Source organism: Equus caballus, chromosome 1 (genome assembly GCF_041296265.1).
Source record: "Equus caballus isolate H_3958 breed thoroughbred chromosome 1, TB-T2T, whole genome shotgun sequence".
NCBI classification, from domain to species: Eukaryota; Metazoa; Chordata; class Mammalia; order Perissodactyla; family Equidae; genus Equus; species Equus caballus.
Genome location: NC_091684.1, coordinates 35575344 through 35590673, shown reverse-complemented (window position 1 = coordinate 35590673; position 15330 = coordinate 35575344). Strand labels below are relative to the sequence as shown.

Genomic DNA, 15330 nt, shown 5'->3' with positions numbered 1-15330 from the left:
TTTCTTGATAATTAACCATATTCCATTTTTATTCATATTTTTCTACGTATAAATTTTTGAGATTATAGATATTTGTACTAGCCTTACCTTTTTTTTTTAAACATGACATATTTTCACTTGTCTTTTATGGTTGTGAAAACAGAACACTGGTTTGGTTTTCTTTCCGAGTTATTCCTTGGATAGCTTTTTTTTTTGTGCTTAGCTAACCACTTTCACCGCATACTCTGACTTCTAGGTGAACTTGGTAGTATTTGCCAATGGCACTTATTTTATGGATATAGGTAGTTGTGAACTGATAAAACAGTAAAAAGCAAAAACTTAATAGATTTTAAGATTAGACTCCTTCCTTGGTCATTTTTCTAGCGTTCTGTCTAAACCAAGGACTTTGTGAGATGGGTGGGTATATAATCTGTTTCTAATAATTTAGGAGCCAATTCTTCTAATATCTGTTTTAATATCCATATTCTTGAGTTCTTATGACTTTCAGATCTCGCTTGACTTCTGAACTTGTGCTCCTCCACACTAGGAAGTCAATGATACTGGAAAGCAATGAGACTGAATCAGTTTGCAGCACTTTTAAGTTCAGAGAAGCTGTTGCTCCTAAGGAGATATATAATAAATTTCCTGTTTCCCTCTTTCCCAGTTGTAGTTTATCAGATTTAACACAACCAACATTTATAAAATTAATCACATTAAGGCAATAATCATCATTCAAATTGGAAAAAATATCTTCCTTTGAGGATTTAATAGTGTTCCTTTTGTTGCTCAAAAGAAAAACTGGTTTCCCCAGTAATAAAAGAATTTTTAGCTCTTTAAAAATACGTTATAATTAATTTTATTTACAAGTAATTAAAATATTGACTAGTTTATCTAGCTGCTGGGACTTAAAACTGTAGTGCTGTGGTTCCCCAGCTGTGTGCCCGGGCACCCCATGTGCGGCAGCTAACGAACTCAGTGATACCCTACATCTGTCAGATACAGTACAGACTGTTAGCTTGAGATAGTACACAATTTCAACATTAAATGGCACTATATTATTTTCTGTAGCATTGTATCTTTGTGAATCTGGTTTTTTCTGAGGATGTTGTGATAAAAATCAGATACTGTGCAAAAATCAATGTGGAACAGGAAATGAGTGTAATGGTCTCCAATCTGATTTCGAGGTTTGTGGAATTGTACAGTGCACAAGACATACACGCCCAAAAGTAATTAGTTGTGGTTATTTAAGAATAAAATATAACTTTTTTCTTTCATTTATGTGTGTTATTTTTTCAAATGGCTACTAAGTGTTAGGACATAAATTCTTATTAAATTGTTGGATATAACTACTTATTAACAGAATGATTAATATTTCTGTGGGTTTAGAGGGGACCATGAAAAAACTACTGAGACACTAAGGGCGCTGTTAACCAAGAAAGCTTGGGAATCTTTGCTATCTCAACATCTTGAATTTTAACTTTTTTTTCGTAAAGTCTGAAAGTAACTTCTCTTGTCTAGAGTTTTCCAGAAGACCAAGTTCGCCCTCTAGAGGCAAAACAGTGGTCTTGCTATTGAAGGTTTGTATTCTTGACTTTATGGTAGTTTACCTTAAATATGCATGTGCACACACTTTTATATCTTTATTTAAACTAACATTCTGCGATATTTTCTTACCATAGGTCTCTAAATAAATTACCGGTTGGATAATTATTTGTTTACTGATATGCTGTATGCCTGTAATCTGCTATTTTAATTTTGGAAAGCCAAGGCCTCACATTCTCTCTCTTTTTAATATATGCTGTGTGAAAATTTGATGAGTGGTCAGGAAAAGAACGACTCTTATTTTCATATGGGAAGAAGGAACGGAGTTGAAATGCAGTTACTGCCCTCCACAGCCCCTTCTCTGGCCTTTTACACATGATGATTTCTCCCAGCTACCTCTTTTAATTTTTGAGCTTTCCAGTCGTATGTAGGTACTAGTGTGTATTTTGGTGCCTTTTTCATAGTTCTGTTTGTTTTCTGGGAGGTGTGATGTATAGTGAAGTCATTGTTCCTCTGATCCTTTTCCACCCTCAAAATATGTATCTCTTTCACCATGTGAAAGAACATGTTTCTGCTTCTCCCTTTCTGCTTTCTCTTTCCGTACTTCTGTGTGTGTCCTCTACTCCCTGTTTGTCTAACTTTGCTGTCTTCTTCCCTGCAATTGTCATTTTCAAAGTGGCCGTGATTTTCTTTTATCAGTAGTGGTAAATTTACAACTTTGTGTGTCTGTTCCTGCTTGAAAATATTTTTTCACAGCCCTGATTTTAAACTCTTTAAAACATTATAAATATAGAACATATTTGAGATCCTTTACCATGTACTCCTTTCAAATGTGTTATGTGTTTAGAATCAGAACTCAAAAATGAAGATACTACCAGTAAATCCGTGAAGAATGTTAGGACATATCTGTCATGTTTTAGGGTAGGATCTTAAGTTATTAATGCTGTAGAAAATGAAGGTAGCTAGTAATTCCAGTGTAAAACTGCCTGAAAAAGCACTAAAAATACCAAGAAAAAATAAATTCCTTTGAACTTTCTGAAGATGCCTCACTAGCTCTTTGAGTGGCAAAAGTAAGATTTATTAGATTAGAGAAGTAGTATTATTTCATAGGATAATTCTTAGTATTTTTTAAAATGTCCTCTTTTTTCCCCCTCCCCAAAGACCCAGTACATAGTTGTGTATTCTAGTTGTCAGTCTTTCTAGTTTTCTATGTGACCTGCTGCCACAGCATGGCTGCTGACAGATGAGTGATAATAGTCTGCACCCGGGAACTGAACCTGGGCTGCTGAAGTGGAGCATGCTGAACTTTAACCACTAGGCAATCAGAGCTGGCTCAGGATAATTAATTTTTTTAAAGCAGATACTGAAAAGGGAGTTACCATACTTTTAAATATGAGTATAATTATGTTATTGGGCCAGAATTGTTTTTTAGTTGAAAGACATCGATAGGATTATAAACTAACGATAAAGTAAGGTTTGACTTAAAAACTTTTTTTCTTATTTGTTAATTACACAAATACATGATTATATTCTCTATATAAAATATAAAACATAGGAAGATATGTCTCATTTCACTTTGTCTTCACATTTTTAGGCCTTTTAAAATTCATTTTTTGTGTGGAAGACACATATAATTATTTTTACATGTGTATATTTTTGCATATATGGTGTTATATATTTTTTCTATAACTTATTCCAAGAGCAAATGTCACGTTCTCTCTCTACATATATTTGCCCTATTTAACTTTACATGTTTTACACCTGTAGCTTTTCAGAGATATATGAAGTTCATAAGTGAAAGATATTTGTAGGTTAAATTTTTTTAAAATTTTATTCTTACAGTAAATTTTATTAAAGGTCTGATCAATTTAGTGCTTTCCATGTTAACAGTAAAGAAACATAAAAATCATTTTAAGATAATAGCAAAGTCAAACTGATTGAAGTTTGGCATTTAATTTGACAATCCCCAAATCACATGAATATTCATAATATTATTTTATGAGGATTATCACATGTGTTCTCTTGCAGGTGTGAAATTCTTGCTTGTGGCCTTTTGAACCAGTTGGTGAGCCATGTTAAAAATTGCATCTATTAATTATAAATAGTATTTCAGTTATATTGTAGTTCAATTGACCTAAGTTTTTGGTTTTTCTAAATTAATAGGCTGAAGTTGGAATCCAGCTACATAGTTTGTCTTATGACCTCCAAACTGCAAATGAGAATGATTACAAATGAGCCATGTTATGTATAATTGTAACATGATTGCATACTAGATTGAATATACCCTGTTTATGTCAAACTGACAATCTTTCAGTATCTTTTTTGCTAGGCACTATTTTTGTACTGGCATCTTTAATGAGAAAATGAGATTGTAGTACTTAGATGATGTTTCAGGTTTTTCAGCACTCATGTCCTTTTTCTGAGTGAAGTTTTAGTTGAGTGGTTGAATCATTTTCACATAACTTTTGACAGGCAAGGAAAAAAGTTTTAAGATACTAACTGATTTCTTAATCTGAGCACTTCAAACTGTCTAAAAGTAGAATAGGTCACTCTCCTCAGTTAAGCCTTTGCTTTTGAAATTTTTATTGCAGGAATGATAACATTATGGAAAGGACTAGTATACATGTGCTTTGTGAACAAGTGATTTGAATATATGACATTTTGAAAGTGTTGGAGCTTAATTTTCTGGTTACTAACTTTATTGGTGTGTAGCATTAGAACATTTTAAAGCAGTTCATTGGCTTTAATTATACTTAAATATAGACAATTTTGGTGTAAAATTTGACCGAGTACTGCAAAAAAGGAACTACTTTCTTCGTTGTTGTTAAATTGTGGAGGGTTTGGACTATGTTTAGAAGTTGTCTTTGAGAAGACCTTAAAATTGTTAGCATGTTTTATTTTCATCTTTATTTACTTAATGTATTGTCACCTTGAAAAGGTAGTGAATAACTAACTTTCTAGCTGCATATGTGTTCTTTTTTATATATATATATAATTAATGATAAATTATTATGTCCTTCATGTGTGTGAATAAATTGATTTCACCAAAATTAATTTGTGTGGTTTGAAGGTTGAGCAAGGAATTCATAACAGCTCTGGGCTTGTGCTTCTGGGAGAAGGGAGAAGTATGAGAGAAGCTTAAATTAGTTAAAGAAAACTAAAAGAATAAAAACAGTAAGTTCTCACAAACTGAACAGAGTAGGATTGTAGGGAAAATCTTTTCCTATTATCAGAGACAGAGACTTGGAAAGAGGTTGCAGTTTGAAAATATTCTGAGTACCTGTTATTTGATTCCATCAATACAGTTTGAGTATCAAAGTTATATTAAAAGTTGTATTCATTCTGTCTTTATGTCAGGTTTGTATATTTTGTTAGGCTTCAAATTAGACTAAACAAACAAAATGGTGCTAATGACTTTGCTAAAATGGAGTTTACTAAGGCAGTCTTATATGCCAGAGGGCAATAAAATGCTTCCCCCAAAGGTTTCAGTTAAGCTTGATTTGTGGACTGGGTTTTATCTCTCTTACTTCAAGATTCTGCAATAAAACTTAGAATCAGTAAAAGCATCATAATCGGCTTAACCCCCTCTACTTTAAGTGTGATGGTTTTCCTGGCTCTTGGATCAAATTGTGTAAGAGAACCTCTTTATCTTGAGCAGACATGGTCCTGAGGTGGTATAGATGTCTACATGAGGAGTTTCTTCCATTTCTGAGACATTATTCTGCCTGTGTGTAAACTGTTCACAGCATATACAGATGTGAGAGTTTACTTACTAATGTGAGTTTATCACTAACTCCTTTAAGGGCAGTGTGTTTGCTGTCTGCTGAAACTCAAAGTGGACTCAGTGTATATATCGGCTCTTTTGGCTTCCACAATGTCTTTGGAAGAGAAGCTCCTATTCTATTCTTTCTTCTCCCCAGTTCTTGTATTTTACTTCTTTAAGAAGCTATGCAAAGACTCTTCCCACTCTCTCTTTGAACCCATAGTTGGATGTTTTTTCATATTTCCCTTCTGGTCTACCTTTTTTCTGGTAGATCCCTTTAGCTATAGAGCTCAAGGCATCAGAATATGGTAGAATAACATTCTGCCACCAGCCCACTGTGTGATCTCACATTTGCTAAGTCTAATAAGCCTTTTCTTCCCTAGAAATTGAAGGACAAAATTTTTGAATTGATCTTCTGTAAGATTGTCTGGCTTTCATTTCAATGAATGCATAACTTATTCAACATATTTTGACTGTGTATAATACAATAGGCATGGTTCAGGTTCTAGGAATATAAATAAATATGAATCCTAGCTTTGAGTTATTCCAGTATAACTGTGGGGAGGACGCAGAGGTTCAAATCTAATTTTAATCTCGTGTGGTGAGTGTTATAGTAGAGTCGTGAACAAAGTATGAGAGTACAGATGAAAGTGTGATTAATTCTGCTTATAGATGGCATGCAAGTTGTGTTCTGAAGTGTACAGTAGGAGTTCACTAGGTAGACAAGATGGGAAAAGCCATTCCAGAAAGAGGAAATTGAATGAGCAAACAGGAATGCACAAGACTTGTTTAGTTAGTAGGCCAGTATATCAGGGATGTAGGATAGATGGTGAGTTGTCTTTACCCACAAAGTTAGAGAGCTGGATTTTATCCAAAATACTTTTAAATAAAGTACTGAGACATCAAATTCATTTATTAGAAAAATAATTCTGGATGAATTATAGAAACTAAATTAGAAAAGAGTGGGTTTGCAAAGGAAGACATTAAGATTTATTGTAGTAGTCTATGATTCTGGTTCCCAAACATAGTGGATTACCTAGGGAGTGTGTTAAGAAAATGAATCCCTTGGCCCTATACTTTGAGTTCTTAATGTCATTTTTGTGTTTTTCAGTTCTTCTATTACTAGTTGGTTCTTTTTCAAATCTGCTGTATCACTTTTTACAGTTTACAGTTCCCTGCTGAAATTTCAAGCTTGGCCTTTATCTCCTTAAACATAGTAAGTATAGTTGTTTTATAGCCTGTCTCTGATAATTCCAATGTCTGGAAATTCTGTAGGTCTGTTTATATTCACTGTTGTTTCTGCTACTTTTTGTTAGCGTATGCTATTATATCTCTCTGTATTCCTGGTTACCTTTGCTTGGGTGCTGGATATAATATGTAAAATATCATATGTAAAAAACAACTTGAAGGCTAAGGTGATACTATCTTTCAAAGATTTGAATTTGTGTCTCTCAGGTGCCTGATGGCACAGCTATCTAGTTTTTTCATCCATCCAGATGAGACAAAGCTCAGATGCAGTTTATTTTGACCATTTTTCTTAAGTTGTAAAAGTTTTTTAATTGTTAAACCAACAATGCATTCCTGGGATAAAACTCCAGTTAGTCACAGCAGTTATTACCCATTTTTTGTGTTGGTGGATTTGATTTGCATATATTTTTTTTATTTAATAAACTTTATTTTCTAAAGCAGTTTTGGATTCACGGCAAAACTGAGCAGAAAGTATAGAGAGTTTCTGTAATACCCCCGTCCTCACACCTGCACAACCGCCCCTACTGTGACATCCTGCAACACAATGTGGTACATTTGTTATAGTCAATGAACCTACAATGACACATCCTTATCACTCAAAGACCATAGTTTACATTAGGGTTCACTCTTGGGATTGTACATTCTATGAATTTTGACAAATGTATAATGATGTGTATCCACCGTTATAGTATTGTACAGAATAGTTTCACTGGTCTAAAAATCTTCTCTGTTCTGCCTATTCATCCTTGCCTATCACCCCAGCCCCTGGCAACCAATTATCTTTTTATTGTCTCCATAGTTCTCCCTTTTCCAGAAAGTCATATAGTCGGAATCATATAGTATGCAGATGGCTTCTTTCACTTATTAAAATGCGTTTAGGTTTCCTTCAGGTTTTTTCATGGCTCATTGGCTCATTTTTTTTTGTACTGAATAATATTCCATTGTCTGGATCTACCACAGTTCATCTATCCATTCACATCCTGAAGTACATCTTGGTTGCTTCCAAGTTTTGACAATAATGAATAAAGCTGGTATAAACATCCGTGTGCAGATTTTTTGGTGGATATAAGTTTTCATTTCGTTTGGGTAAATACCAAGGAGCCCAATTGCTGGATTGTATGGTAAGAATATGTTTAGTTTTTTAAGAAACAGCCAAACTGTCTTCCAAGGTGGTTGTACCATTTTGCATTCCCACCAGGAATGAATGAGTATTTCTCCTGCTCCACATCCTCACCAGCATTTGGTGTTGTCTTTTGGATTGGACCATTCTAATAGATATGTAGTGGTATCTTATTGTTTTAATTTGCAATTTCCTGTTAACATATGAAGTAGAACTTATTTTCATGGGTTTACTTGCCATCCATATATCTTCTTTACTGAGAGGTCGCTTCAGATCTTTTGTCATTTTTTAATTGGGTTGTTCATTTTCTTGTAACAATAAGAACAGAACTCAGTAGACTTTTTATTTTATTTTATTTTTATTTTTTTGAGGAAGATTAGCCCTGAGCTACCTACTGCCAATCCTCCTCTTTTTGCTGAGGAAGACTGGCCCTGAGCTAATGTCCATGCCCATCTTCCTCTACTTTATATGTGGGACGCCTGTCACAGCATGGCGTTTGCCAAGCAGTGCTCTGTCCACACCTGGGATCCTAACTGGCGAAACCTGGGCCGCCTAGAAGCGGAATGTGTGAACTTAACGCTGCACCACCAGGGCGGCCCCAAACTTTTTAGAGTTCTTCATATATTTCATGTAACAGTCCTTTATCAGATGTATCTTTTATAAATATTTCCTCCCAGTTTGTGGCTTGTCTTCTCATTCTTTTGACAGTGTCTTTCACAGAGCAGAAGTTTTAATTTTAATGAAGACCCTCTTCTCAATTATTTCTTTCATGAATCATATCTTTGGTGTTATATCTAAAGTCATCACCATAGCCAAAGTCATCTAGGTTTTCCTATTTTATTTTCTAGGAGTTTTGTAGTTTTTTTGTTTTTCTCCTGAAAGCCCCCCCAGTACATAGTTCTATATCCTAGTTGTAGGTTCTTCTAGGTCTGCTATGTGGGATGCCACCTCAGCATCGCTTGATGAGTGGTGCTAGGTCCATGCCCAGGATCTGAACCAGTGAACCCCAGGCCGCCAAAAGTGAACCCACTTGGCCACGGGACTGGCCCCTGTAGTTTTTCTGTTTTACATTTAAATCTTTTGAGTTGATTTTTGTGAAGAGTGTAAGGTCTGTATCTAGGTTCATCAGCACTGTTTGTTGAAAAGACTATCTTTGCTCTATTGTATTGCCTTTGCTCCTTTGTCAGAGGTGGGTCTGTGTCTTGGCTGTCTGTTCTGTTTCCTTGATCTTTTTGTCTTTTTTTTTTATTTTGTCAGTATCACACTGTCTTGATTACTGTAGCTTTATAGTAAGTCTTGAAGTCAGGTAGTGTCAGTCCTCCAACTTTATTCTTCTCCTTCAGTATTGAGTTTGCTATTCTGGGCCTTTTGCCTCTACATAGAAACTTTAGAATCACTTTGTCAATATCCACAAAATAACTTGCTGGGATTTTGATTGGGATTGTGTTGAATCTATAGAACAAGTTGCGAAGAACTGACATCTTCATAATGCTGGATGCTAATGTTAATGTGTTTTAGATTTCAAATTCCATTTGTTCATTGCTGGTATATAGGAAAGCAATTGACTTTCCTTGTGTCATGCAACCTTGCTATAATCACTTACTAGTTCCAAGAGATTTTTTTAATCTCTTCTTTAGGAAAGTGATTGACTTTCCTTGTCTCATGCAACCTTGCTATAATCACTTATTAGTTTCAAGAGATTTTTTTTGTCTTTTCTTTTGGATTTTCTACATAGACACTCTTGGCATTTGCAAACAAAGACAGTTTTATTTCTTCCTTCTTAATCAGTATACCTTTTATTTCCTGTTCTTGTCTTATTGCATTAGCTAGGACTTCCTGTGTGATGTTGATAGGCAGTGGTAGGAGGAAACATCTTTGCCTTGTTCCTGATCTTAGCGAGAAAGTTTCAAGTTTCTCACCATTAGATATGATATTAGCTACAGGTTTTTTGTAGATGTTCTTTATCAAGTTGAGAAGTACCCTTGTATTTCTGGTTTACTGAGAGTTTTTGTCATAAATGGGTGTTGAATTTTGTCAAACGCTTTCTCTGTATGTCTTAACATGATCATGTGACTTTTCTTCTTTAGCCTGTTGATGTGATGGATTGCATTAATTGAATTTCAAATGTTGAGCCAGTTTTGCATATCTGAGATAAATCCTCCTTGGTTATGGTGTATAATCCTTTTTATACATTGGTGGATTTGATGTGCTAGTATTTCATTGGGGGTATTTGCATCTATGTTCATGTGAGGTATTGCTGTATAGTTTTCTTTTGTTGTAATGTCTTTGCCTGTTTTGATATTATGGTAATGCTGACCTCATAGATTAAGTTAGGAAGTATTCCCTCTGCTTCTATCTTCTGGAAGAGATTGTAGAGAATTGGTATCATTTCGTCCTTCAATCTTTGGTAGAATTCACCAGTGAACCCATGTGAGCCAGTTACTTTCTGTTTTGGAAGGTAATTAATTACTGATTCAGTTTCTCTCTCTGTCCCTCCTTTCCTCCCTCTCTTTCTTCCCCTTCCTTTCCTTTCTTTGTTTCATTTTTTTCCAGCTTTATTGGGCTCAAATTGTTGATTCAACTTTTTGAAAATAGATAATATGCCTTTTCAAATTGTCTGTCTCTTCTTGTATGAGTTTTAGCAGATTGTGTCTTTAAGGAATTGATCCATTTCATCTGAATTATCAAATTTGGGGGCATCTAGTTCATAATTTTCCTTTAATGTCTGTCAGATCTGTAGTGATACCTCTTTATTTCTGATATTTGTAGTTTGTGTCTGCGCTTTCTTTTTTTTCTTAGTTTGGCTAGAAGATGTCTTTACTGATTTTTCTGCCTTCTTGATCTGTCCATTTCTGATAGAGGGGTTTGAAGTCTCTAACTGTAATAGTGGATTCATCTGTTTTTCCTTACAGTTCTAACACTTTTTGCCTGACATATTTTGATGCTGTGTTGTGCGGCACATACACATTGAGGATTTTTATGTCGTGTTGGAGTATTGACCTCTTTTATCATTATGTAATGCCCCTCTTTATATCCCTGATAAATTTCCTTTCTCTGAAGTGTGCTGTCTCTGAAATTAATATAGCTATTCCCACTTTCTTTGTGTTAGTATGGCATATCTTTCTCTGTTCCTTTACTTTTAATCTATATGCATCTTTCTATTTAAGTGGGTTTCTCATAGACAACATATAGTTGGCCCTTATTTTTTGATCAACTCTTTAATTTGTGTATTTAGACCATTCACATTTAAAGTAATTGTTGATATTGTTTGGATTAATATCTATCATATTTGTTACTGTTTTCTATTTGTTGTCCTTGTACTTTGTTCCTATTTTTGTTTTCCATTCTTTTGCTGCATTTTGTCATTTTAATAGAAAATTTTACATGATTCTATTTTCTCTTCTTATTGTATCAGTTATACTTCTTTAAAAAATTTTTTTAGTGGTTGCTCTAGAGTTTGTGATAATATGTTTACAACCAATCCAAGTCAACCTTCAGATAGCCTATGCCATTTCACGAGTAGTGCAAGTACCTTATAATAAAAAAATATTTCTCATTCCTTTCTTCTGTCCCTGGTATCCTTGTTGTCATTCATTTCATGTATACATAAGCATACACACACAAATGTACATATATAAGCATATGTAATTGAGTATATCATTATTATTTTGAACAAACTGTTATCTGTTAGATCAGTTAAGAATAATAAAAATAAAAATTTTTATTTTACCTTCATATATTCCTTCATGATGCTCTTCCTTTCTTTATGTAGATGCAAGTTTCTGACCTATATCATTTTCCTTCTCACTAAAGAGCTGCTTTTAACATTTCTTGCAAGGCAGGTCTGTTGACAACAAATTGCTTCAATTTTTGTTTGGAAAAGTCTTTATTTCTGCTTTACTTTTGAAAGATCATTCACAGGGTACAGAATTTTAGGTTGCATTTTTTCTCTCAATGTTTTAAATATTTCTCTCTAGTCTCTTCTTGCTTACATGGTTTCTGAGGAGAAGTGGAATGTAATTCTTATCTTTGCTTCTCTATAGGGAAGGGGTTCTTTCCCTCTGGTTTCTTTCAGGACTTGATATTTGATTTTCTGCAGTTTAAATATGATATGCCTGGGTATAGTTTTTTTTGGCATTTATTCTGCTTGATGTTCTGAATTTCCTGGATCTGTGGTTTGGTCTTGACATTACTTTGGGGAAATTTCTAGTTATTATTTCTTCAAATATTACTTCTGCTCCTTTTTCTTCTCCTTTTGATATTCCCATTGCACATATATACCTTTTGTAGTTGTCACACAGTCCTTGGACATTCTATTTTGTTTTTTTTTTTAGCCTTTATTTTTCAGTTTTGGAGGTTTCTATTAAGATATCCTCAAGTGCAGAGATTCTTTCCTCAGCTGTGTTCCATCTACTAATAAGCGTATCAAAGGTGTTCCTCATTTCTGTTGTGGTTTTTTTGATCTCTGTAATTTTTTTCATTCTTTCTTAGAATTTCTATTTCACTGCTTACACTATCCATTTGTTCTTGTATGTTGTCTAGTCTTCCCATTAAAGCTCTTAGCCTATTAACCATAGTATTTAAAAATTCTTTGTCTACTAATTCCAACATTCCTGCCATATCTGACTCTGGTTCTGATGCTTTTTCAGTCTCTTTAAACTGTGTTTTTTGTCTTTTAATATGCCTTGTTGAACAGTGGACATGACGGACTGGGTAAAAGGAACTATAGTTAATAGACCTTTAGTAATGTAGAGGTAAGGTGTAGGGGGAGGGAAAGTATTCTATTCTCCTATGATTAAGTCTCAGTTGTGGTGATCCTGTGCAGCTGGACTCTAAACTTCACCAGTGCTTCTCAGTTCCCCTCCCTGCTTAGGTGGGAGAGGATGACTAAGTGGGCTGGAGTTGAGTATTTCCCTTACCCCATATGGAAGGCTAGAGGGAGCTGGAGTTGGGCATTTCCCTTTTCTCAAAAAGGTTAGGCTCTGATAAAATCCCAAAAGGTTAGACTCTGGTTAAATAATTTCTCCTGAGAGAGGCCTCGTTAAGAAGAACAGAATGCTCTAGTGTATTTCAAAGTAGTTCCTTTTCCCCTCCTGGAAGCATGAGGGGATTTTTCTCTGTTCATTGTGAGGACCTGATAGAGTTTCTGGAGGGAAAACTCAAGAACAGTATGTGGGACTGGGTCCTCTTGGAGTTTTAGCTCTCAGACTTGTCCACGTTGAGCCGCCAGCAATTTGGCAATTACAGTTCAGGTTTTCCTACCCCAACATTGGTTGCCACAGAGGTTTCTGCTTGTGGATTTTTGTTGTGGTAAGTTGTCTGTATCCACCTATCTGTCTCTTAATTTTTGAGCAGCAGTTTGCCCTTTGATCCCACTTCTTTGATGGATCTAAGAAGAGTTATTGATTTTTTAGTTTGTTTGGCTTTTTGCTTGTTAGAATGAAGTGGCGTCTTCTAAGTTCTTTACATGCTGCACCAGAAACCGGAAATTGATTTGCTAATATTCTGTTAAGGATTTTTGCTTCCATATTTATTTGAGATAGTGGTCTGTAATTTTCTTTTAATGTCTATTTGATTTTGGTATCAGGGTAATGCTGGCATCGTTGAATGCAGTGGGAATTGTTTCTTCCCTCTCTCTTCTGAAAGAATTTGTAGAATTAGTATTATTTCTCCTTAAATGTTTAATCGAACTTACCAGTGAAATTATCTAAGGCGCGGTTTCTCAACCTCAGTGCTACTGACATTATAATTATTGTTGTGGGGAGCTTTCCTGTGTAATGTAGGGTATTTAGCAGCTTCCTAGACCTTTATCCACTGGATGCCAGTAGTGCACCCCACAGTCATGGCAAGCAAAAATGTCTCTGGACATTGCCAGGTGTTCTCTGAGGGCCAAAGTTGACCTCATTTGAGAACTACTGACACAAACCAACGTGAAGTTTTTTGTTGTTGTTGAGTAGATTTTTAATTAGAAATTTAGTATTTTAATTGATGTAGGGCTATGAAGTTTTCTATTTCTTCTTGAGTCAAGTTTTGGTAACATGTCTTTCAAGAGATTTTTATCTTTCATCTGTGTGATTGGATTTATTAGAATAAAATTGTTCATGATATTCCCCTTTTATCCTTTTAATGTCTACTAGCTATGTGATATGGATAGAGATTATCTCTCTTATATTCCTGATTTCAGTAATCTGTGTCTTCTCTTTGTTGTTGCTCAGTTTTACCAGAAGTTTATCAGTTTTACTGCGATCTTTTAAAATAAACAGCTTTTGTTTCACTGATTTTTACCTCTTCTTTCTCTGTTTTCTATTCATTTATTTTTACTCTTTATTGTTTACTTCTTTCCTCTTGCTTTGGATTTGTGTTCCTCTTTTTCTAGTTTCTTAAGGTGGATCATTGATTTTAGGCCTTTCATCTTTTTAATATAAATATATTAAGCTATAAATTTCCCTCTAACCATGCTTTAGCTGTGTTCCACAAATTTCAGTATTTTCATTTTCACTCGATTCAAATGTTTTTTCTTTTGTTTTCTTTTATTCATGATTACTTAGAAGTTGTTTTAATTTTCAGATATTCAGGATTTTCTAGATACGTTTCTGTAAATGATTTCTAATTTAATTCCATTATGGTCATACAAAATACATTATACAATTTCAGTCTTCAATTTATTGAGACTTGTTTTACGTCCAGATATAGCTTGTCTTAGTGAATGTTCCTTGTGTACTTGAAGAGATTGTGTTCTGCAGATGTTAGTTGAGTGTTGTACAAATGTCTATTAGATCATGGTAGATGATAGTGTTGTTCAATTCTTGTGTGATTTTGCTGATTTTCTGTCTACTTTGTTCTGTGAATTACTGAGTGAGGAGTAATAAAATCACCATAATCTACTTGGCTTATTTCTCTTTATGCTCCCTGTGTTTTGAAATTTTGTTTCTAAGTCTTCTTGATGAATCAACCTCTTTACCATTAATATTATGTCTTTTTTGCTCTGCTAATAGTTCTGACTTTTGAAGTTTTGTCTGACTTTCACCAATGCAGCTTGTTTTTAATTAGTGTTTGCATGGTATTTGGTTTTCCATCCTTTTACTTTTCATTTGTCTTTATATATATGAAGTGTGTTTCTTGTATATAGCATATATTTGGGTCTTTTCTATACAGTCTGATACCCTTTGCTTTTTAAATGGAGTGCCATTTAATGTCATTATTGGTATGACTTGGTTTAAATTTACCATCTTGGTATCTGTTTTTAAATTGTCCCATCTGGTCTTTCTTTCTTTTTTTTCCCTCTTTTCTTGCCTTCTTTTAGACTAAATGAGTATTTTTTAGTGCTCAATTTTATCTCCACTATTAGCTTATTAGATGTATTTTTGTTTTAGTTTTTCAGTGGTTGCTCTTGGCCAACAGTTCGCAAATGTTTTAGTTTCACAACTCCTTTGGCTTCTTAGTTATTAAGGACCTCAAAGAGTTTTTGTTTATAGGGATTATCAATTATTATTAAACCCAAAATTAGAACTGAAAATTTGAAATATTTATTAATTTATTAAAAAATAACAATAAAGGCACTACATGTTAACATAAATAACACGTTAACACTATTTAAAAAAAAACTACTAAAAAAACCCAACTAGTAGGATGGGTGACATTGTTTTACTTTTCTTGCAAATCTCTTTAATGTCTGGCT

General features: G+C 34.3%; 1 protein-coding gene across 6 annotated transcripts in view; it reads left to right on the top strand.

The window, feature by feature from the left end:
• Positions 1 to 15330, top strand: part of TBC1D12 (TBC1 domain family member 12) — an 81001-nt gene that overhangs the window by 27884 nt on the left and 37787 nt on the right. The window contains exons 1-2 of one of the 6 annotated variants that reach the window (XM_070261733.1): positions 1498 to 1556; positions 3550 to 3586. The exons of 3 other annotated variants lie outside the window; for them this stretch is intronic. The gene's annotated coding sequence lies outside the window, so the exon portion shown is untranslated. Of the gene's footprint in view, positions 1 to 1497; positions 1557 to 3549; positions 3587 to 6448; positions 6501 to 15330 lie in introns of those variants that run through there. 2 more of the 6 variants (XM_070261722.1, XM_023642245.2) reach the window with 2 other exon arrangements.